Below are 22047 nucleotides of genomic sequence, written 5' to 3' on the forward strand. Positions count from 1 at the left end.
CTCACCGTCACCGTCGCGGGGCTGGCCGAGACCGGAGCGGGTGGAGCGGTGGAGGAGCGCTGCCGCTGCCGCTGCTGCTGCTGCTGCTGCTGCCGCTGCTGCTGCTGAGGGAGGCTGCTACTGCGGGTCTGCGGACGGCGGCACCGGGAGCCCGCGGGTCCCTGGAGGGAGACCGCTTTTCAGGGCTCCTGCAACGGCGACTTCTCCCGCCCGAGTTGCGGGGTCGAAGAGCTCCTGGAGCGGGGCCTACCTCACTGCCCCGCGCGGCTTGGAATGGCTGCGGGACTCTGCGAGCGCACGCCGGGGTCTCTAACACCAAGATCCGGTGTGCGACCTCGCACCACCCGGCGTGGCTTTAATGGCCGCGGGACAATCGCCATCGCCAGCCGGGGGCTTTGACTTTGACTCTGACATCGGGGGGGGGGGGGGGGGGGGGGGGGGGGGGAGTGCAGTGGAGAGATAAGTTTTTTGGCCTTCCATCACAGCTATGTGATGGATGTTTATGTAAAATGTAAATTATGTTGTGTCTGGGGTCTATTTGTGTGTAATGTATGGCTGTAGAAACGGCATTTCATTTGGACCTCCAGGGGTCCAAATGACAATTAAATAGACTATTGACTATTGACTATTGGCCAGGGAAGTGGCAGTGACATGATAGGACTAATGTTTGTGGGCTTTTATTAGGAAACCTGTGTGCTGAATGCTTGTCTAACACACAGCCCATCTCTCCAGTACACTCCATGAAGCCAGAATATCAATTGGGATAGACAAATGCAGCCTTTGCAAGTATGAGCCCCAGATATTAATGCCAATAACCAGGAGAATTGCAACAACGGGAACCGATAGCCTTTGCCAGCTTTGTTTAAGATGCAGGAGGAAGATCTCATTGAAATAATGGAGTTCATAAGTTATAGGAGCAGAATCAGGTAATTCAGCCCATCAAGTCAAAGCCGCCATTCAATCACGGCTGATCTATCTTTCCCTCTCAAACCCATTCTCCTGCCTTCTGCCCATAATCCCTGACACCCATACTAATCAAGAATCTAGCAATCTCCACCTTAAAAATATCCATTGACTTTCCACGTGCAGCCTTCTGTGGCAATTAATTCCACAGATTCACCACCCTCTGACTAAAGAAATTCCTCCTCATCTTTGTAGTTCAGAAATCTTCATGAAAAGGAGGAACATCTTCATGAAAAGGGCGGCATGGTGGCACAGCGGTAGAGTTGCTGCCTTACAGCGCCAGAGCCACGGGTTCGATCCTGACTATGGGTGCTGTCTGTACGGAGTTTGTACGTTCTCCCCATGACCTGCATGGGTTTTCTCCAAGATCTTCGGTTTCCCCCCACACTCCAAATACGTAGAGGTTTGTATGTTAATTGGCTTGGTATAAATGTAAATTGTCCCTAGTGTGTGTAGGATAGTGTTAGTGTGCGGAGATCGCTGGTTGGTGCGGACTCGGTGGGCTGAAGGGCCTGTTTCCACGCTAAAACTAAAACAAAAAAAACCTAATACAATGACATGGCGATTATGGTAACAAATGAACTAAAAGTGATTATTATGGTTGACATAGATTTTTAGTACCAGGATGATTTCCCATCAGTTTTCCTTATTATAATGCTCTTCTTACTGAAACTCTCTGAATGGGTTAAATGTTCTGCAATATAAATTGAAGGGAATGGTAAAGAATGCAGAAGGAATGCTATGCAGAGGACCTCTAGATAACACTCTCAAAGGAGGGATCTTAGATGCTCAACAAAATCTCTGAGCTATGAAATGATCTCTGATCTCTGCCTGCAGGTTGTTGATACGTTTTATTCTTTGAATCCTTCCCCCAGGTCTTCCCTATCTGATGAGCACTTGTGTTGCTGAACCACTTCTAAGGAACACAAGTTACTTGTCAGGCAATGTTGTGTATTTTGCAGCAGGCAACAAAATTGCCACAGAGCTCCAAGTGTTCTTAATAACTGATCCCAATAGATTTGCTGGTGGGTCAAACACGAATCCAGTTAAAATTCAGTTACGAGGGTATAATGTCATCAGAATACAATTTCAACATTTTACTTAAAGCCCCACCAGGCAGAGAAGTGTTAAAATTATTTGTCATGGTATATAGGTCACGGTTTATGGAGCTCAAGCAGTTCAAATAAATGCACTTAATAATGAATAACCATATAATTGTCCAGCAAGCGAGCTAGTTTATCATTCAGTGATCTTTCATTAATTATATTACAATTCCTACTCTGTAATTTCGAGGTGTAATCTACACTCCTGTGATAATCTCTAAAACAAGTATTTGCTATCTAGGTGTTCACGAGATTAATGATAATCTTGGTGTTGGGGCTGCAACTGTTTACCATATATATTAATGATTTGGAAGAGGGAATTAGGAGCAACACTAGCAAGTTTGCGGATGACACAAAGCTGGGTGGCAGTGTGAACTGTGAAGAGGATGTTAAGAGGTTGCAGGGTGACCTGGACAGGGTTGAGTGAGTGGGCAGAGAGGGGGGGAAGAGGGGGGGGGTGAGGAGGGGGGGAGAGGGAGGGGGAGAGAGGATGGGGGAGAGAGGAGATGGGGGAGAGGAGATGGGGAGAGGAGATGGGGAGAGGAGTGGGTGAGGGGAGGAAGGAAGCGGGGAGCAGCGGGGAGCACCAGGGAGGAGCGGGGGGGGAGCGGGGAGTGGCTGGGGAGGCGGGGGGCAGCGGGGAGGAGCCTGGGGGGAGCGGGGAGGCAGTGGGGGGAGCGGGTGGAGCAGCGGGCAGTGGGGAGCAGCGAGTAGCAGTGGAGGGGAGCGGGCATCAACCAAAGGACTGCGAGTTTGGCGGATGGGGGTGACGTCACTTGCAGCGCTTGGAACACAGCGCAGGCCATGTGTAGCAGACCCATTGTGATGTCAACAGCGAGACCATCTTGTTTATTTTCAAAGTTTTATCGGATTTGTGAACATTTTCATAAATAACGAGAAATAAAGCATGAATTTTTCAGATAAGGTGATTTTAGACTCCAGGAGGAAAATCTCTACCGGAATATGTAAAAATATTTACCGTTAGCGCGTCATTTTTTCGCGAAGATGTGATTATACACAAACAAATAAATATACACACACACTCGTCCAAGATCAGAGTTTTATAGTTAATAAGATGGATTTTAGGCCAGAAATCATTTAACGTAGGGTATTGAAATAGCACTGTGCATGAACAGGCCTTTCGGTCCACAATGTCTGTGCTGACCATGACGCTGGTTTAAACTACACAGATTGTTGCTTCCACATAGTTTAATTCAATCCATTCTCTAGCTGTACATGTGTATATCTAAACCCCTCTTAAACATTGTTATTGTAGCTATTACCACTACTGCCCTGCCAGGGCAAATGCAATACCTATCTCTCTCTGTGTTAAAAAAGTTGCCTCGTAAATCTCCTTTAAATTTCCTCACTCTCACCTTAAAGTTATTCCCATCCTAGTTCCTCAATGTAACCTGAAGGTACTGGTGAAGAATGCAACAAGAAATTTTATTCTTGGATAGAAACAAAGTCAGAAGAGATGGTGAATCCAATTAATCCAGCCATTGAATTAATTGATTTTAAGTTACTTATACTAACACCCACCTCCCCCCTTGCACACTTTGTCCATCCCAGTTGTTTAACCAGTTCCACAGTTCACCACTTTGTACTCCCCTTGAGAGTACACCTTCCCTAACTAACAATGGGTTTACCAGGTACCGCCCAGTCCGAGGTAATTTATTATCTTCCCTAATTGGACCTGGTCTTTTCTTACCTCGAGCGCTTCACTCTCACCACCTCCATGCCTCTACTTTCAGTCTGAAGAAACATCACCTATTCTTTTCCTCCAGAGAGCTGGAAAAAAGCTAGAGGAGTGGAGGGGAAGGCCAAAGCATGACAGGTCATAGGTGAACACAGGCGAGGGAGGGGGGGTTATAGGCAGATGGTTGGACAAAGGCCAGCGATGAACTCACACAAAATGTGAGACAAATGACTGAGCTGCGAATTGTGTAGCCGGTAGATTGTTGTGGTGCGAATTGGCTGGGAGTGTAAGTGGAGAGAGGGGAGAGGTAGGTGCAAGGTCAGTCAGGGCTCAGGGGAGGGGGGTGGAAGAAAAGGAGGGCAGGGTGGGGGTAGGGGACGAGGGATTGCTTTGTAGAGGCCGTGGGCGGAAACCGGAGCGCCTGGGGAAAACGTACGCGGCCACGTGGAGAACGTACAATCTCTGTATCTTTGGTACAGAGAGCACCCGTAGTTGGGATTGAAACCAGGTCTCTGGCACTGTAAGCAGTCACGGAAATCGCCATCAAAACATGGAGGGGACCGTGGGACGGGGGGGGACACAATTTCTTTACGGCCGCACGCGCACGCGCACACTCACACACACACTCGCACTCATACACACACACAAGGCTTCGGCGGCTTCAGCCGTGGGCCCTATGGACGGTAATTACTGACGGGTAAAAATCGCGTAAGGCCCACAGCCAGCGTGGAGAAGCAACAGTAAATGCAGCTCAACTCTGCCTGTCTCGCTGGGTTAACCTACAGCCCTGCCTGGACTGACGGGACACCAGTCGGGAGCCGTGGAGCTAGCGCTGCTTCTCCACACTGGCTGTAAACCTGGGCCGTCGTTGACAGGAGTTGAGCTGGGTTTAGCGCTGCTTCTTTGCGCTGGCTGTGGGCACCGCTCCCGTTTGACTCCTGACGTCTCTGGCCACCCCCGGGGAGAGATGGGGGCACTCGGGTGGGGACGGGGATGGTCCAGTGGCGGTGCAGCATCAATTGCAACGCTGGAGACCCAGGATCAATCCTGGCTGCAGATAAGGCACAGGTCTGTGTCCAGGGCTGCCGAGAGTTTTTCCCGTGACCTGGGCATGCAAATCAAGTTCCGCACTGATCTTTGCCCCACGGACGTCTCCCTCCTCCAATCACTGTGTTCTATCCTCAGTCTCACCATCCTACTTCCGCCTATGACTGACACTTCCCTCCTCCAATCATCGCACTGAATTATCATATCCCGCACCCTATTGCCTGCTGACCAACGTCTCTCTCGTCCAATCGGCGCCCTCGATCAGCAGTCCCACCCCCACTGTCTCGCAGAAAGCGGAGATTTAAAATCCGGAATACAAAAGATGGGGGGGATCGTCCCCCTCCTCTCAAAACACAGGGGGGGTGGGGGGTGTCCCCCCTGCCCCCCCCCCCCCCCGGGATTTCCGCCCCTGATTCCGCCCTGCACTGTTGTTGATAGAAAGTGAGATAACTCTTCATTATTCTTCTTTGTGCTTACCAGCATTGAAGAAGGGTCTCGACCCGAAACATCGCCCATTCCTTCTCGCCAGAGATGCTGCCCTACCCGCTGAGTTACTCCAGCATTTTGTGTCTAGCTTAAGTGAAATGAATACGGGAAATTCAAACTCTGAGCATTACAGTGCCACAAGATCTTATGGGATTTATTTTCCAATGGCAGAAAAATAAAGTAGATGGCAGAATATCAATATTACGTATTGGTGATAAATCACATTGTAAATAACTAACTTCACTATTTATCAATAACAGTAATAACATTTATGTTTTTTTGATTATTTCAATGACATTTTGTATTTTAATTATTCACAAGAATCCTCCACTACAAGGCTTAAAGGAAATTCAGAATAATTCCACTGTTACTCAAAGGTAAGATATCCAATGATTTTAGCCTCGAGGCTGTCAGCAAACTTCCCTGCTGCTGCGTTAAATTTTATACACACGAGGTTGATTATTTCTAAATTTACATTCCCTGATCTGGGAACATGCCAGTGCTTTGTCACATGTATAAATATGCGAACATTCCACAGCAAATGCACTTAGGATGTCTTTATTTAGTTAACCTTTGGCACAATCATTTACCCTCAATAAATCTTTAATTGTTTACCTGAACGTTTAAAAACATAGGATTATAATTAATTGGAACTGGCCATAACTGGAACTGTAGTTTTCACAGCTGTTAATATTCCCCTAAGTATTCAGCAGCCCATGCAGTTTGCTTCACTTTGAAATCTTTTATTTTTTTTGCTCCAAGTAAAAATCTCCAACTGTGAAATGCAAGAGTGAAAGAGTAACATTAGCAGTCATCCTTGCTTTTGTTTTGAGTTTCTCCACAAGTGTTAATCGAATTGGTCCATTTGGCTATCAAATGGGTGAATGTGAGCTCTATCCTCGGGAGTTAAGAGCAAAGATGCAACGTTAAATGAGTGGTATTTCTAAGAAGATTTATCGTCTCACTGTCCAAGAGGCCTGGACTGAATTCAGAAATTTCTGGCACAAAGGGGCTGCACTGTGCACAGCTGTAGAGTTGCTGCCTTACAGCGCTAGATGCCCCGAGTTTGATCCTGACTACAGGTGCTGTCTGTACGAGGTTTGCACGTTCTCCCCGTGACCTGTGTGGGTTTTACTCCGGGTGCTCAGGTTTTCTCCCACATTCCAAAGACATGCAGGTTTGTACGGTAATTGGCTTCAGTAAAAATTGTAACTTGTGCCTAGTGAGGAGGAAAGTGTTCGTTTGCAGGGCGATCGCTGGTCGGCATGGACTCAGTGGACCGAAGTGCCTGTTTCCACACTGACTTGAGAAAGTCTAGAGTAAATTCTAAACGTGCCTGTGGTGGGCAAACTCTTGCCATCCCTTTGCATATTATGCGCCTTCACTCTTTGTACAGATTCCTATGTCTTATTTCGAGCAAATGAGACACATCCGACTAATCCAAGCAGATTGATAGAAAACCTATTTGATATTACCAATAATCTTCTTAATTAAAAGATTACAGCTGTTTGAAATGCTTAAAAGACTTAATTCAAATGAACTATTTGCAAATAATTAATTTTAGTAAAGCTACAGATTAAAAAAATATATTTCATGTCATTTCTTCTAAGCTGTTTGTATAAAATCAAATCAGTGATGCTGTTGATCATTTCTCAAATCAGAATTAAGATGACTGGAGCCTTCTAAATTCTAATGTCTCCAAGCACATTGCTAGCTGGATCCACATACTCCATCTTATTAAGCTGTTGCCATGGAGGGACCACATCCCCTCTTAATTGATGAACATGCTTTATTGCCAAGCTGCAACATTTCTTTCAGAGAGGCAATCGCTTGTGGCTGGTAAATAGATGTTAATAGGTGCAATAATGTCTGATGCTATCTACACACACCAGAGGTCAAGTTGAACAATGCCATGAAATGTACATGAATAGAAATGGTCTCATACATACAGTTGCTCGCTAGACAGAGGAGCCTTCATACCAAGAACTGCCTGACTGTTCCTCTGTGCACGGTTTAATTCAGATTTACATGCTGCATGCCTCAGCAATCAAAGTACCATTATAATTCTGGAGGCAAGCTTGATTACAGATATTTGCCTGCAGCAAAAGGAGCAAAACCAGAAAATAATACATGATCTATAATATAATAATCTGTATTTAGAATCTTATTTTGATGAGTGCAGCATTGGGAGACTTGCAGGCTGATGGTGGGAAAGATTTCACCCTACAAAACGACATGCCCTTAAGGTCACACTACACAATATTTGCTTCATGAGAAGGAGAAACAAAAAAAGAATTTCATATTGAAAAATAATTTGATTCTGACGTTTGTTCATTTGCCCAGAGGTCAGGAGGTCAGAAATTCAAGCTCTACTTTGGGACTCCATTAAAAAAGTAAGTCACGGGCATCCAAACATTTGAGCTTGGAGACGCATTTTCAAGTCAGTTTTAAGACTTGGCGGAGCTTGTTGGCGGCGGCTCTATTCTTGAGATGAACTAATGCGCAAATTTCACCAGGTTTGAGCAGGGCGGCACATTGGCGCAGTTGGTAGAGATGCTGCTTCACATTGCCAGTGACCCGGGTTCGATCCTGACCTCGGGTGCTGTCAGTGTGGAGTTTGCACGTTCTCAGTGTCCGCGTGGGTTTTGTCCGGGTGCTCTGGTTTCCTCCTAGATCTGAAAGACATGCGGCTTTGTAGGTTAATTGGCATCCATAGATTGCCCCCAGTGTGAAGGGAGTGAATCTTCTTCTTGCATATGGCGTGCACAGTCTAAAGTTGGTATGTTTGATCTTCTGTTTGTGCACGCCAGGTTGATTGCATTCGTCGAAACGGGGTAGGACCATGTGAAGGTTGCATTCTCAGACCCCAAGGGAATGAATGGGAAAGTGGGATAACATAGAATTAGTATGAACGAGAGATCGATGGTTGGAGTGCAGTGTAACATCAAGGTGTCTACAGTGTACAGATACAGGATCAAGGGAATAACGTTTAGTGCAAGATAAAGTCCAGAAAAGTCCAATTAAAGATAATACAAGAGTCTCAAATGAGGTAGATGGTAGAGCAGGACTGCCCTAAAGTTGGTAATAGGATGGTTCAGTTGCCTGATGACAGCTGGGAAGAAACTGTCCTTGAATCTGGAGGGTGTGCATTTACTGACACATGTCCTCACCAATAGCCTTTATTAGGGATCAGTGCAGATCTGAACCTTTTTTTCTGGGCACATGGTAAACTATGGAATAACACTAGCTGGCTTTTTCCTCTCATCTCCTAATACCTAACTGAAGATCACTGTTGGCAAGGCAGTCAGCCCAAACTGGAACAGATTAAAGTGAAGTGGAACCGTGACAGGCACCAATATAATTATATGTGTAAGGGCCTGTCCCACTATACCAGTTTACCCAAGAGCTCACCCCAGTTTAAAAAAAACCAAACTCGTGGTAAGTACGTAGAATGTACGTAGCGGGTACGTCGGAACTTGGGACATCTCTTAGCGGCTCGTAACGCTAACGGCAGGTACTTGGGAAATGCGGTAAGCTCGTGAACTTTTTTCAACATGTTGAAAAATGTCCACGAGAGTCCCGAGTACCTACGAACGGCTATTACCGTAATTCTCCGAGTTCGAATCAGGGGAAACTCGGGAGAACTCTTGAATTACCTCGTACAGTGAGACAGGCCCAAGCACAATTCCAGTGAGCTTCAGGAGTCCAGCTTCTTCCTGCACTCTGTGTGGGGTTGGTGTTCTGCACCACTTCTGTTTGTAGGAAGTTACTGTTATATAACGTCAGTGTATCACAGCAGGTTTAGCATCCCGGCTGATATAATTCTGCAGTGGCACGAAAGCTATTTGAACAGCCCAGGAATGATCTTACTTACAAAAAAAAGGTAGAAAGATCTAATTATTGAGATTGTCTGTAAGCAGTGCAGCTAATCTAATAAAAGAATTACAGTACTGGAGATGAAAACTGAATTACTATTGGCCAAAAGCCATTATTGACACAATATACAGTACATACACACTGAAGTATCAGTCAAAAAATCTTGAATAACTGGCACTTGAATAACTGTTGTAATATAAAAAGTATATTTGACATTTGTGACACAGATTTTATTAGAGCCACAGTTACAAGAATTTTCCTGTTCAAATTAATTTTGCTGACATAACCTGGATTCAACTTGATTTGCAAAGATATTACAGACAATAGGAATGTGGTTAGCACATTAATGGTATTTCAACAAAATTACAAGTGCCACCTTTATTAGTAGATTATAATGACGTTTTAATTATACCTAATTAATAAAATGTCTAATCCAAGAAAAGGTCACCTTCACCCTACTGTAAATTGATGCTGACAAATATAGAGAATTTATATAACTTTTGGTAATGTCAAAGCAAAATACTTACATTTATGGAACGGCTCATGTCAAAATATTTCAATGCACTTAAAATATTAATTACTTTAGAAGTACAATGATTATTGTTATTAGGATATTTTGAACGTAATTCTGGAGATTGTTAATTCTCAGTGGGAAATGATCCATTGCAGGCCTATTTGTGAATATCTTCACTTTGTGCAATTAAATCATTTTGGTTGACCTCTCTCTTTAAATCTGCCTGCATTTCTGCATGAGCAGAAATGTACCCCTTCCATAAAAGTCACAGTGCTATTACTATTTCCCTGTGGTATTGCTGGAACGTGTATTTTTTTATAAACGTCTTTCTCTATTCAATGAATGGTATCTAAATAAAACCTTGCTTAAACGGTTTGCAAGCTGAAGGTTAGATTGAAAGGGATCACTTGCACATTGTGATGAAAATTGCACTTGTATTTTCTGGCTCTTCTCCAAGATAAATGGCTGCCAAATATTTTTTTCATGATGACATAAATCCTTTAAAATTCTGTTTATCATCTTTTCCCATGGTCTCTCTTTTGTAAAATAAAATGACAATTTGCAAGTGTAAAGAGATAAATGCTGCTGTGTGAATGTACAGTCATGTTTTTTCAATGCTGCTTTATTTCTGGCATCCTGGTGCCTTCGTAACAACCTGGAGCTGAATACTCTTAAAACAGTGGAATTGATTGTAGACTTTAGGAGATATTCCCCTCCCCTCCCCCAACTCACCATCAACAACACCACAGTCACATCTGTGGAGTCTTTTAAGTTCCTGGGTACCATCATCTCCAAGGACCTGAAATGGTGGGCTACCATCGACTCTACAGTCAAAAGGGCAGAACAGTACTTCCTGCAGCAGCTGAGGAAACACAATCTGCCACAGGGAATGATGATCCAATTCTATATTGTCATCATAGAGTCTGTCCTCACCTTCTCCATCATGGTCTGGTTTGGCCACCAAGCACAACATCCGGAGGCTGCAGCGAATCGTCCAATCAGCTGAGAAGGTTGTTGGCTGCAACCTTCCCCCCATTGATGAACTGTACACTGCAAGGGCCAGGAAGCGAGTGGGTAAGATCTTCTCTGACCCCTGTCACCCTGGCCACAAACTCTTTGAAGCACTTCCCCCTGGAAGGCAACTCTGGACTGTCAAAGCCACCACAGCCAGACATAAAAACAGCTTTTTTTTCCATGAGCAGTAGCTCTACTCAATAACTAAAAGTCTGTAGCCTCCTTTTGCTCTGGTATTTTATTTCATTCACATGTTTAAACTATAATGTTTTATTATTAATGTTTAATGTTTTATGTGTCATTCTTAATTGTTACTGTATGTCGTGTTGTTACTTGCGAGCAGAGCACCAAGGCAAATTCCTTGTATGTGTACATACGTGGCCAATAAATTTTTAATTAATTAATTAATTGATTCATTATTATATTCCCTCAAAGACATCAGAATATGTCTAATTTCTGTAAAAGTAAGGAATAATATTTTGGTTATTTCCAACTTAAGGCTTTGTTTCTACCGCAAACATTTTCTGTGCCTCCTCTCACGAGAATTAGCATGAAGACAAGTTCCTCGCAGAATGTAGAAGCTCACATCACATCATGTACAACAAAGTAATCGTACTGAAGCTAAAAGAGACTGAGCAGTCTTGATACATTTAATGTGGACTCACCCAAAGCAAAATAATAATCAAAAAGACGCTTCTGGAGGAACTCAGTGGATCAGGCAACATCTATGGAGGGGAATGGTCAGACAACATTTTGGGTCCTCAGATTAATGGAGTAGAGGGGAGATAGCTGTTTGAATAAGATGATGGGATGATGAGGGGAAAGATCTGGCATGTGTGAGGTGGATAGAGATGGAGAGTTGGATCGGCAGACGAGTCAGGCAGGAGATCAAAAGGTGGAGATAGTAACCAAGGCTGGAGGTGATAAGTGGAGGACAAAAAGATGCAAATGGTGGAATCTTATAGGAAGGCGGTCGGGAGTGAAATGTGTAAATAGAGGGAGCGATGGTGCAAAGAAGGGAATGGTGGAGTGGTGGAGAATGCAGGATCCCATGTAGGAAGTGGTGGATCGAAGATGCTTTATTTGTCATGTATGCCACTGCACAGTGAAATTGTTTTTGCATATATTGCACATGCTGGTGCCGCCATTTTTGGCTCCATTATTCAAAGTCCAAAGTCCAGTTAGCCTGCGCGCACGGAGTATTAGAGCTGTTCCCGTGAACCAACTACTCTTCCAGCCATCTTTGGCCCAACCGAGGGTGCCTCCTGCAGCCTTCCTTGAAGGCACTGGAGGCATTGCCCTGGATGGTGAAGGGGGAGGGGGGGGTATTATCTGTAATTGGGAAATACAATGTGCATGCTGTTGGCTTGCAGGCTATCCAAGCAGAATATGAGGTGCTGTTCTTCCAGCTTGTGTGTGGCCTCACTAAATCAGTGGTTCAGGCTGAGGACATTCAAGCAAGTATGGGGATGGGAGAGGGAATTGAAGTGGCTGGCAACCTGGAGCTCCAAATGACCCTGATTGAAAGAATACAAGTGTTTGACGAAGTGGTCGCTTGGTCTCACCAACATACAGGAGGCCACATCACACTCAGCGCTCCCGATGGCAAGGTTGGAGGGAGTGCATGTAAACCTCTGATGCATCTGGAAGGGGTTGTTTGGGTCCATGAATGGAGGTGAGGGAGGAGGTGGAGAGCTTGGTGTTGCATTCCTGCAATTGCGGGGTGGATGGGTGAGTGGGGAGAGATGAACAAACAGGAGTCGCAGAGAATGGTCTTGAAGAGTTGAAAGATGATCTCAGTGGTATAAATGATATGGAAAAAGGTCAACATAGAGTATTAAGGGCCTGTCCCACAGGCTATTTTTTAGGCGACTACATGTGACTAGGCTGCTGCCACATGGTCGCCAGGGTGTTGCCTGTATGGTCCTCAGTCACACACGCAATGAGTCGTAGCGTCTTTCTAGTCAACGCTGGATTTTCAACATGTTCAAAAATTTTTGGCGACAGTGGATTGAAGCCAATGAGCATAGCTTGACCTCCTGACGTAGGTGCTGTTGTAGGTTGTCGCCAGGTGACGGAGGTTGTCGCTGGTGCTGACTTTGGTGAATTCCATTGGCGACCACCTATGTCAACCGGCGACAGGTACCGGCGACTGAATTGTCTTCAGTTGCCTTCAGTTGTCACCGACAAGGTTGTAGCTTGTCGTGGATGGACGTAGATTGACTTCAGTTGTTGTAGGTTGTCGCCTGTGTGGTCGTAGGTTGTCGTAGGTGGACGTCCTAATGGGTTGCCAGTTGTCGGTATCTTGCTGTGCCTTGTCGGCGACTGGGTGGTAGGTTGTTGTAGCTTGTCGTAGTCATTGCCGCGGACAATGTGTAAGGGGGGGTCCAGTTGCCAGCTTAGTCATAGTCATAGTCGTAGCAGGTCGCCTAAAAACAGGCCCTTTATTCTAAACTAAATTCCCAAATCATAACAATTCAATTCAAACATAACTATTCAAACTATTTTGATAAATTTAGGATTGGAAGCAAATTCTCAGAGTTGTGGAAAAATGCACAAATGAGCACTGATGATTTAACATTGGGGAGCGAAGCATTTCTATCAAAAATACCGGCAAGTGAAAAATGATGTAATACTTTAAACACTCTTACAGTGACATTGGCAACAGTAATTTCCGATCAATAAATCACAATTATGAAGTCAAAATTTGTAGGTGGCCACTGTAAGTATATTTTTTTAAATGCTCTTGGAGCAGCAAAGTAATGATTTAAATCTAGCCAAACAGATACCTTTTCTGAATTAAATTAAATGGAAACACTGCCTCTTCGGCAACAAAGGTTTAAGGGTGCGTCTAAATTTTTTGTCATTAAATGTTTATGAGCCAAGATTGCATAATAATAAAAAAAGTGGTCCAATGATAAAAGATGTTATTGCAATTTTATAATGCCACAATAACAATACAGGCTTAGATGACACCGAGGGGGAGCAATGTTTCTACATAAACCCCTGTCTGCTTTTATTTATGAACACTTTCTCACACATGTTCACAAGGGCTGTATTTTGCTCTCTAATGCTGTGGGCACTTTCACAGTGGAAGTGATAAGTGTGTTTTTTTTCCTTCCATTCAATTTCTGGACTTTTTTCTGCTGTGGGGCTGACAGAAATTGCATTTCTTTGCATGTCCAATTATACATGTAGCACAATGATTTTAAACATCCCATACTTTGTTAGCTTCATCATTAATCTTCTCAGTATTCCCTCTCAAACTTCCTGTCCAAGTTCATTTGGATCTTTCTAAACACAACAGTATCACCATCTAATTCCATTCCTGTCATCCACGTTGAACGTTTGATTCAAGTAAATCAAAGAGCTGATTGTTCTATTTCAGTCAGTAGCACAATGCATTCGATTGCGCCGATAAATAAATATTAATGAGACTATTTAAATCTAAAGTAATCAGTTAGGAAATTAGATTCACACTCAAGTTTGAAACCATAAACTCAGCAATAATCCAGGTTTTATTCAAGGAATTTCCTTCACTGTTGCTTGACAACATAATATGCAAGAACTCAACAGCCTCGCCCTCCAGTTCCCTCTTATCATTAAAGCATCCTATCAGTATATGAGAAAGATCAGCAGCAATATATGTATAAAATATGGGATCAAGAAGCTCTGCCCACAGACAGTTGGAGAAGCCCCTCCCTCCACACTCTGTGATAATAAATTGGTGGCAGCAGAATACCAGGGAGCTATCACTAAACCTGTCACTATGGCGCCATGGGAATTCCCCTCCAATCCTTGCACATTTGCTCCAATGACTACAATGTGTGATTATTGAACTAACATATTATATTGATACTGCACAGTGCGACTTTAACACATTAACTGCAGAATTAGTGTTTTCATTCTGCTTTTTCAGAATGAGCAATAAGGTGACTCATATTATCTACTTAGATAAATCAATCATTAAATTCAGATACCATATTATGGACATAAGTAGTCCCTGGCACTTGCTTCTCAGCTCATTACTCACCCCTGCCAAGCTACATCAGACACCAGATTGAAATGCAAAATATTGCATATATCAAGCATACAATTTATAAACAAATATATATCCTACTGCAGACATTTTTCTATTATGTTGTTCCTGAGAAATTTAACTGGCTGCCGTATGGCACTAAACAATTAAGGAAAAAATATTCATTTGCCAATTAATTCTAAATAAAGCCTCTTGCTCTGAGTGTTGCTAATCATATCAAAGAGAGCTAATACTTAATTATTAAGCTGGTGATGCTGGACACGTGATTCTTTGTGATTGGTTGTGGTGGATATTGATTGTGCAATAAGAGTTTATTGGATTCCTTAAACCGTAATTTTCTTCTTCACTCGGTAACCCCAAAATACCAGCTATCTAAAGCTTTCAATCTAATCTAAGATAACATGCGGCGTTGTCCAATGTACAATAACCAACAATTAATTGAATTCCCAGGCTGTGGCCCCTCAACCTCATAACATTATACTTACAATTATTAAATTACACCAATACATTACACATTCCATTAAAATGTGATGTCCAGAAGCGGTGATTATTCTCAAAAATATTAGAATTTATTTGAAAATTGATGTCTTGACTTTGATTATAACAAGATTTAGCTGAAACGCTGCAGGCAATGTAATTATGCCAAACATTTTATTCCTTTAAACCTATATGCATTTTTAAGTAACAGTATAAAAATCCTCAGTAAGATAAAAAAAATAATAATTTGTGAAAAAAATGATTGAATAAATATTTATCTCTTTGAATAACTTGTGCTGCTCTGAAGATTTACATGTCTCCATTCAGCCACATAATAGTCCATTAAAAATATTTGAGCTAAAGTCTACCCTTTTCTGCACTTATGCCATAACTATAATACACATTTAACTCTTGATTTAGTTTTTACATTTGGGGCACAAAGTGCTTCATAGCCAGTGAAAAACATTTAGAGTGTTACTATTATAATAATCCAGAAAGCACGGCAGCTTATTTGCACTGGACCGAGTTGCAGTAAAGTGGTGTATTGCTAGATTCTTTACTTCTTAATGATAATGGTTGAGAGATTAATGTCATTCAAGGCATCATTTTACTGAAATATTTTATTTCACCAGAGAGGGCAGACAAAATCTAATTTAACATCTCACCCAAATGTGCCTTGTCGGTATGCACTTTTATGTACTACCTGTTAATAAATGTCTAATACACACAAATTTGATTAAAACATTGTATATTATGCCTTAGATCCAAGTATAATTATGTAGAAACAAAACAAATGAACAAAAAAAACCATTAAAATGAGAAACAAGTTGTTTTTTTTTTTTCTTGGTTGGTATATCCTTTTTTGCGGAGTTTTGTGTTATAATAGAGCGATTGTTTCTCCTTTTTTTTTCTTTCTTTTCTAGGGTCTATTTCCTTTCTTTACTTCCTTCTCTAACTTCTTTTCTAAGGGGCTTTCTTTTCCCAACACTTTCCTGCACCTTCACGATTCTTGCTCACTTTCCTTACTTCTTTTATTTCTATCTTTTTTAAAGCTCGAAAAATGAAGTGGTACAAAAAATGTAATAAGATATATGAGATGCGTATTACTGTAATTTACTGTACTTCTAATAAAAAAATTTAAAAAAAGTAGAAACGAAAGCAGAAGTCACCAATAACAACTTGCATTTTTGATAGCATCCCTGGTGCAAATGTTGTCAAGTTGGAAAGGGTACAGAGAAGATATATGAGGATGTTGCCAGGACTAGAGTGTTTGATCTATAGGCAGAGGTTGAGTAGGCTGGCACTCTATTCCTTGGGGTGATCTTATAGAGGTGTATAAAATTATGAGCGAGATCGGGTTGAAGCACAGAGTTTCTTGCTCAGAGTAGGTGAATCGAGGACCAGAAGACATAGATTTTAGGTGATTGGGAAAAGATTTAAGGAGAATCTGAGGTGTAACGTTTTCACACAAACGGTGGTGGGTGGTGGAACATGCTGCAGAAGATGTAGTTGAGGCTGGGACTATCCCATCGTTTAAGAAATGGATGGACAGGTACATGGATAGGACAGATTTGGAGGGATATGGACCAAACGCAGGCAGGTGAGACTAGTGTAGCTGGGACACGTTGGCTGGTGTGGGCAAGTTGGGCCGAAGGCCCTGTTTCCACACTGTATCACTTTGCCTCAAAATGGTTTATTTCTGTGCAGTATATACCATGCAAAGGGAATTGATATGATTAATTGTGCTTCAATTTTTGTGATAATGAACCATTATTAGTATCAATAGATGGATATTTACGTTTCCAGAAGCATAAATTATATTCCAAAGTCACGGTGGTGCAGCAGTAGAGTTGCTGCCTTACAGTGAATGCAGCGCCGGAGACCCAGGTGCGATCCTGACGATGGGTGCTGTCTGTACGGAGGTTGTACATTCTCCCCGTGACCGCGTGGGTTTTCTCCGAGATCTTAGGTTTCCTCCCACACTCCAAAGACGTACAGGTTTGTAGGTTAATTGGCTTGGTAAATGTAAATATTGTCCCTGGTGTGTATAGATAGTGTTAATGTGCGGGGATCGCTTGTCGTACGGACACAGTGAGCCGAAGGGCCTGTTTCCGCGCTGTATCTCTAAACTAAACTAAGAAAATGAATGAAGAAAACTAATCCCTTTTTCACAGATAAAACCAGATTAATCTCTCCCACACTCACACAACATTCATTTTCTCAATGCAAGACAATTTTGACTGGAAATTGGGCTTTGCCATAGTTATTGTACTAAACAGACGTGGTGAATAGCCATCATGGAACCTCAGTGCCAAATGGGAACATTTGCAATTAAAAATTAATTGGGTGATTTTCATCCCAATTGCTGATCAAAACCCAACCTGTCCGTTTCCCAAAATCAAATACCTATCGAGGTCACAGCTGCGGCATCTGTGCTATTAAGCACAGAAACTGGGCCCCACCCTTAAAGATTTTTCACCATGGCAGCCAGTGTGCAGCAGAACAGCAGAGTGAAATATCGCCAAGGAGATAGTGAAAATATGGGGAAGGTGGGACATGTGTCAACTCCCTGTGAATGTCCACACAAGTTGAATCTTCACAAGTTCACGTTATTGGAGCAGAATTAGGCCATTCGGCCCATCGCGTCTACTCTGCCAGTCAATCATAGATGATCTCTGCCTCCTAATCCCATTTTCCTGCCTTCTCCCCATAACCCTTGACACCCATTCTAATCAAGAATTTATCCATTTCTGCCTTAAAAATATCAACTGACTTGGCCTCCACAGCCTTCTGTGGCAGAGTTCCGCAGATTAACCACCCTCTGACTAAAGAAGTTCCTCCTCATATGCTTTTCATTATTCTGTAAGTCTCAATTAGGTTCCCCCCTCAACCTTCTAAACTCCAGCGAGTAGAGGCCCAATGCTGTCAAACGCTCATCATATGCTACCCCTCTATTTCCTAGAATCATTCTTGTCAACCTCCGCTGGACCCTCTCCAGTGCTAACATCCTTCCTCAGATATGGGGCCCAGATTTGCTCACAGTACTCCAAATGTGGCCTGGCCAGTGCCTTATAAAACCTTGTGTCATAAGATATTGTTGTGTCTGCTCTCTACATGATTCTGAAAGTGTACAGTAAGCCTTGCATGACACAACAATTATGGAAGAGATATGCAGCACTGAAAGCTCAGGGTACATCCACGTCACAGCTGGAAACCTTGTTTTCACCATTCCCGGCTGACTTGCTATAATGTTTCTTGTTTTACTGGGGGTTGGAAACAAAGGTCACAAGTTGCACATTATTTCTTCAAGTATTGTCACTAAGACAGAGTCAAGCATTGTGTACAATTATGACATTTTCAGATCTGTGAACAGAAACAGATAGATGTCAGCGTCATTAAGGTGAAGATAGACACAAAATACTGGAGTAACTCAGCGGGACAGGCAGCATCTCGGGATAGAAGGAATGGGTGACGTTTTGGGTCGAGACCGTTCTTCAGACGAAGGTGATGTGTACACGGAAGGACCTGTCCAATTTCCTGTTGGGTGGGACCTCCGCTGGAAATGATAGCCATTGTGATTAAACATGTACAAAATTGCTGTACGAACAGTATCATAAGACATCGGAGCAGAATTTGGCCATTCGGCTCATCAAGTCTATTCCACCATTCAATCATGGCTGATCTATCTTTCCCTCTCAATCCCATTCTCCTGCCTTCTCCCCATATTTGCAATTTGCAGATTAAAATAGACACTTCGCTCTCCAGATGCCATCACAACTATCCCTTGAATTCATTTGCAAAGCCTATTTTAATTACTTTGACTGATTATTTATGCTACAAGTCTATTATCCTTGGTGCAAATATCCTCGTCATTTCCTGTCTTCCTTTGTGCAGTTTAATTTTGTACCTTGTATTCGTAATATTTCGGCCTTCAACAAAGGGAAATGTGTTTAGGATCAATTCTTTATCCATTCCATTCTTGATTTGGATCAATTTAATTAGGATAAATGTATATAAAAATAGAATAATTCCAAGTTCTTCAGGCTCTCAATATAGGTTGACTGTACCTGAACATTATGTGTATATGAACAATGATTAGAATATTTTTTTATATGGATCAGCCAACCAGAATACATAAAAAGTTCAGGCATTCTGCCACAGCCTAAAGGGCCTGTCCCACGAGCATGCAACTGCATGCGGCAAGTGCAACCTAACGTGGTTGCTTGAGACGTACGGCCTCGCGGGGCCGGTCCCACTTCGATCGCTGGAGCCATATGGAGTTGTGCGGAGCTGGTCCCGACATCGCCCGGTGCTCCGAAAAACTGACACTGTCCAAAAATTCCGCGCGGCAACGGCCTACCAGCTCGCAGCCGCGTTGAGGCCGTACGCAACGCCTCGGCGGGCATGCGCAGCGTCTCGACGCCGTAAGCAGCGTCTTGACGGCGTACGCCTAGTCTTGACTTCCCGCGGACTTCGCTCAAACTTCACGTCAACTCGTACGGGATCACTCGACCTCAGCGTGGCCCCTGCTTCCGGTTATAATAATAATAATAATCAATCTTTATTGTCATTGTACAAGACAACAAAATTTTGTTGGAGCAATCCTCCAGCTGCACAGGAATATGAGTATAAAAATACGTTTAAAAAATAACTATTAAAAAAATTAACATTCCCATTTGAAGGGAAAGGCTCACAGTGCAGAAAGTAAACATTAAAAAAAACACGAAAAACACAAAAAACCGGCAACTAGAGGGAGAGCTCCGAGCCGCTGCGACTGCGCGCGCCGCCATCTTTCTTCCGGTTTGGTCGCGCTTGCCGCATGCAGTCATATGCTCGGGGGCAGGCCCTTTAATGTTTCCTCTTAATGTAATTTAGCTCTTAGGGCTAAAGGAATCAAGGTATATGGGGAAAAAGCAGGAACGGGGTACTGATTTTAGATGATCAGCCATGATCATATTGAGTGGTGGTGCTGGCTCAAAGGGCCGAATGGCCTAATCCTCTACTTATTATTCTATGTTTCTATGTTTTCTATGTTTTTCAAATAGAAATAATTCATGCCTACCCAAGTAAAATAACAATCCATCCTATTTGAGTCATAAGAACATAGATCATAGAAACATACACCACAGGATTTGGCCCACAATGTCTGTGCCAAACATTATGCCATGATAAATTAATGTGATCTGCCTGAATATAATTCATATCCATACATATCCACATGCCTATCTAAAAGCGTCTTAGGCAAGGCTTGGTGCTGGGGCCGCAACTATTTACAATATATATTAATGATTTAGATGATGGAATGAAAAGTAACATTAGCAAATTTGCAGATAACACAAAGCTGGGTGGCAGTGTAAACTGCGAAGACGATGCTAGGAGGTTGCAGGGTGACTTGGACAGGTTGAGTGAGTGGGCAGATGTATGGCAGATGCAGTATAATGTAGATAAATGTGAGGTTATCCACTTTGGCGGCAAGAACAAGGAAGCAGATTATTATCTCAATGGTGCCAGATTAGGAAAAACCTGGGTGTCCTTGTACACCAGTCACTGAAAGTTGGCGTGCAGGTACAGCAGGCAGTGAAGAAAGCTAATGGCATGTTGGCCTTCATAATGAGAGGATTTGAGTATAGGAGGAAAAGAGGTCCTTCGGCAGTTGTAGACCACATCCGAAGTATTGGGCACTTCAACTCCCCCTCCCATTCCCAATCCGACCTCTCTGACCTGGGTCTCCTCCATTGCCAGAGTGAGCCTGAAATTGGAGGAACAGCACCTCATATGGGGAGCCTGCATCGGGGGGCATGAACATTGAATTCTCCCAATTTTATTAGCCCTTGATGTCTCCTCCCCTTCCTTAGCCCTCGAGCTGTCTCCTCCCATCCCCCCCGCCCTCGGGCTCCTCCTCCTCCTCCCTTTTTCCTCCCTACTCCCCGCCACCCCCTATCAGTCTGAAGAAGGGTTTCGGCCCGAAACGTTACCTATCTCCTTCGCTCCATAGATGCTGCTGCACCCGCTGAGTTTCTCCAGCATTTTTGTGTACCTTCTGGAGTATTGGGTGCAGTTTTGGTCTCCTAATTAAAGGAAGGACATCCTTGCTATTGAAGCAGTGCAGCGTAGGTTCACGAGGTTAATCCCCGGGATGGTGGGACTGTCATATGAGGAAAGATTGGAAAGACTGGGCTTGTATTCACTGGAATTTAGAAGGATGAGAGTGGGTCTTATAGAAACATGTAAAATTATAAAAGGATTGGACAAGCTAGATGCAGGAAAAATTATAATCTTTTGATCCTTGATCTTGGACTGGAGACCTCCATCTGTGGCTGGAAATTCAACTTCCTGACGGGCAGGCCCCAGGTGGTGAGAATTGGCAGCCACACCTCGTCCTCACTGATCCTCAACACAGGCACACCACAGGGCTGTGTGCTCAGTGCACTCCTGTACTCCCTGTCCACGCATGACTGTGTTGCTAAGCACAGCTCAAACATCATCCAAATGTTTGCTGATGACACGACCGTCCTGGGCCTCATCACAGACAACAATGAGATGGCCTACAGAAAGGAGGTAAGGGCACTAAACAGCTGGTGCCTGGAAAATAACCTCTCTCTCAATGTCAGCAAAACTAAAGAGATGATCGTGGACTACAGGAGACAGCAGGAGAGTGGACACCTCCCCGCCCACATCGGTGATGCTGAGGTTGAAAGGGTCAGCAGCTTCAAGTTCCTCGGTGTGCACATCACTGAGGACCTCTCTTGGTCACTCCACATGGATACAATAACAAAGAAAGCCCGCCAGTGTCTCTTTTTCCTGAGAAGACTGTGGAAGTTTGGCATGA

Source organism: Leucoraja erinacea, chromosome 3 (assembly GCF_028641065.1).
Source record: "Leucoraja erinacea ecotype New England chromosome 3, Leri_hhj_1, whole genome shotgun sequence".
NCBI classification, from domain to species: Eukaryota; Metazoa; Chordata; class Chondrichthyes; order Rajiformes; family Rajidae; genus Leucoraja; species Leucoraja erinaceus.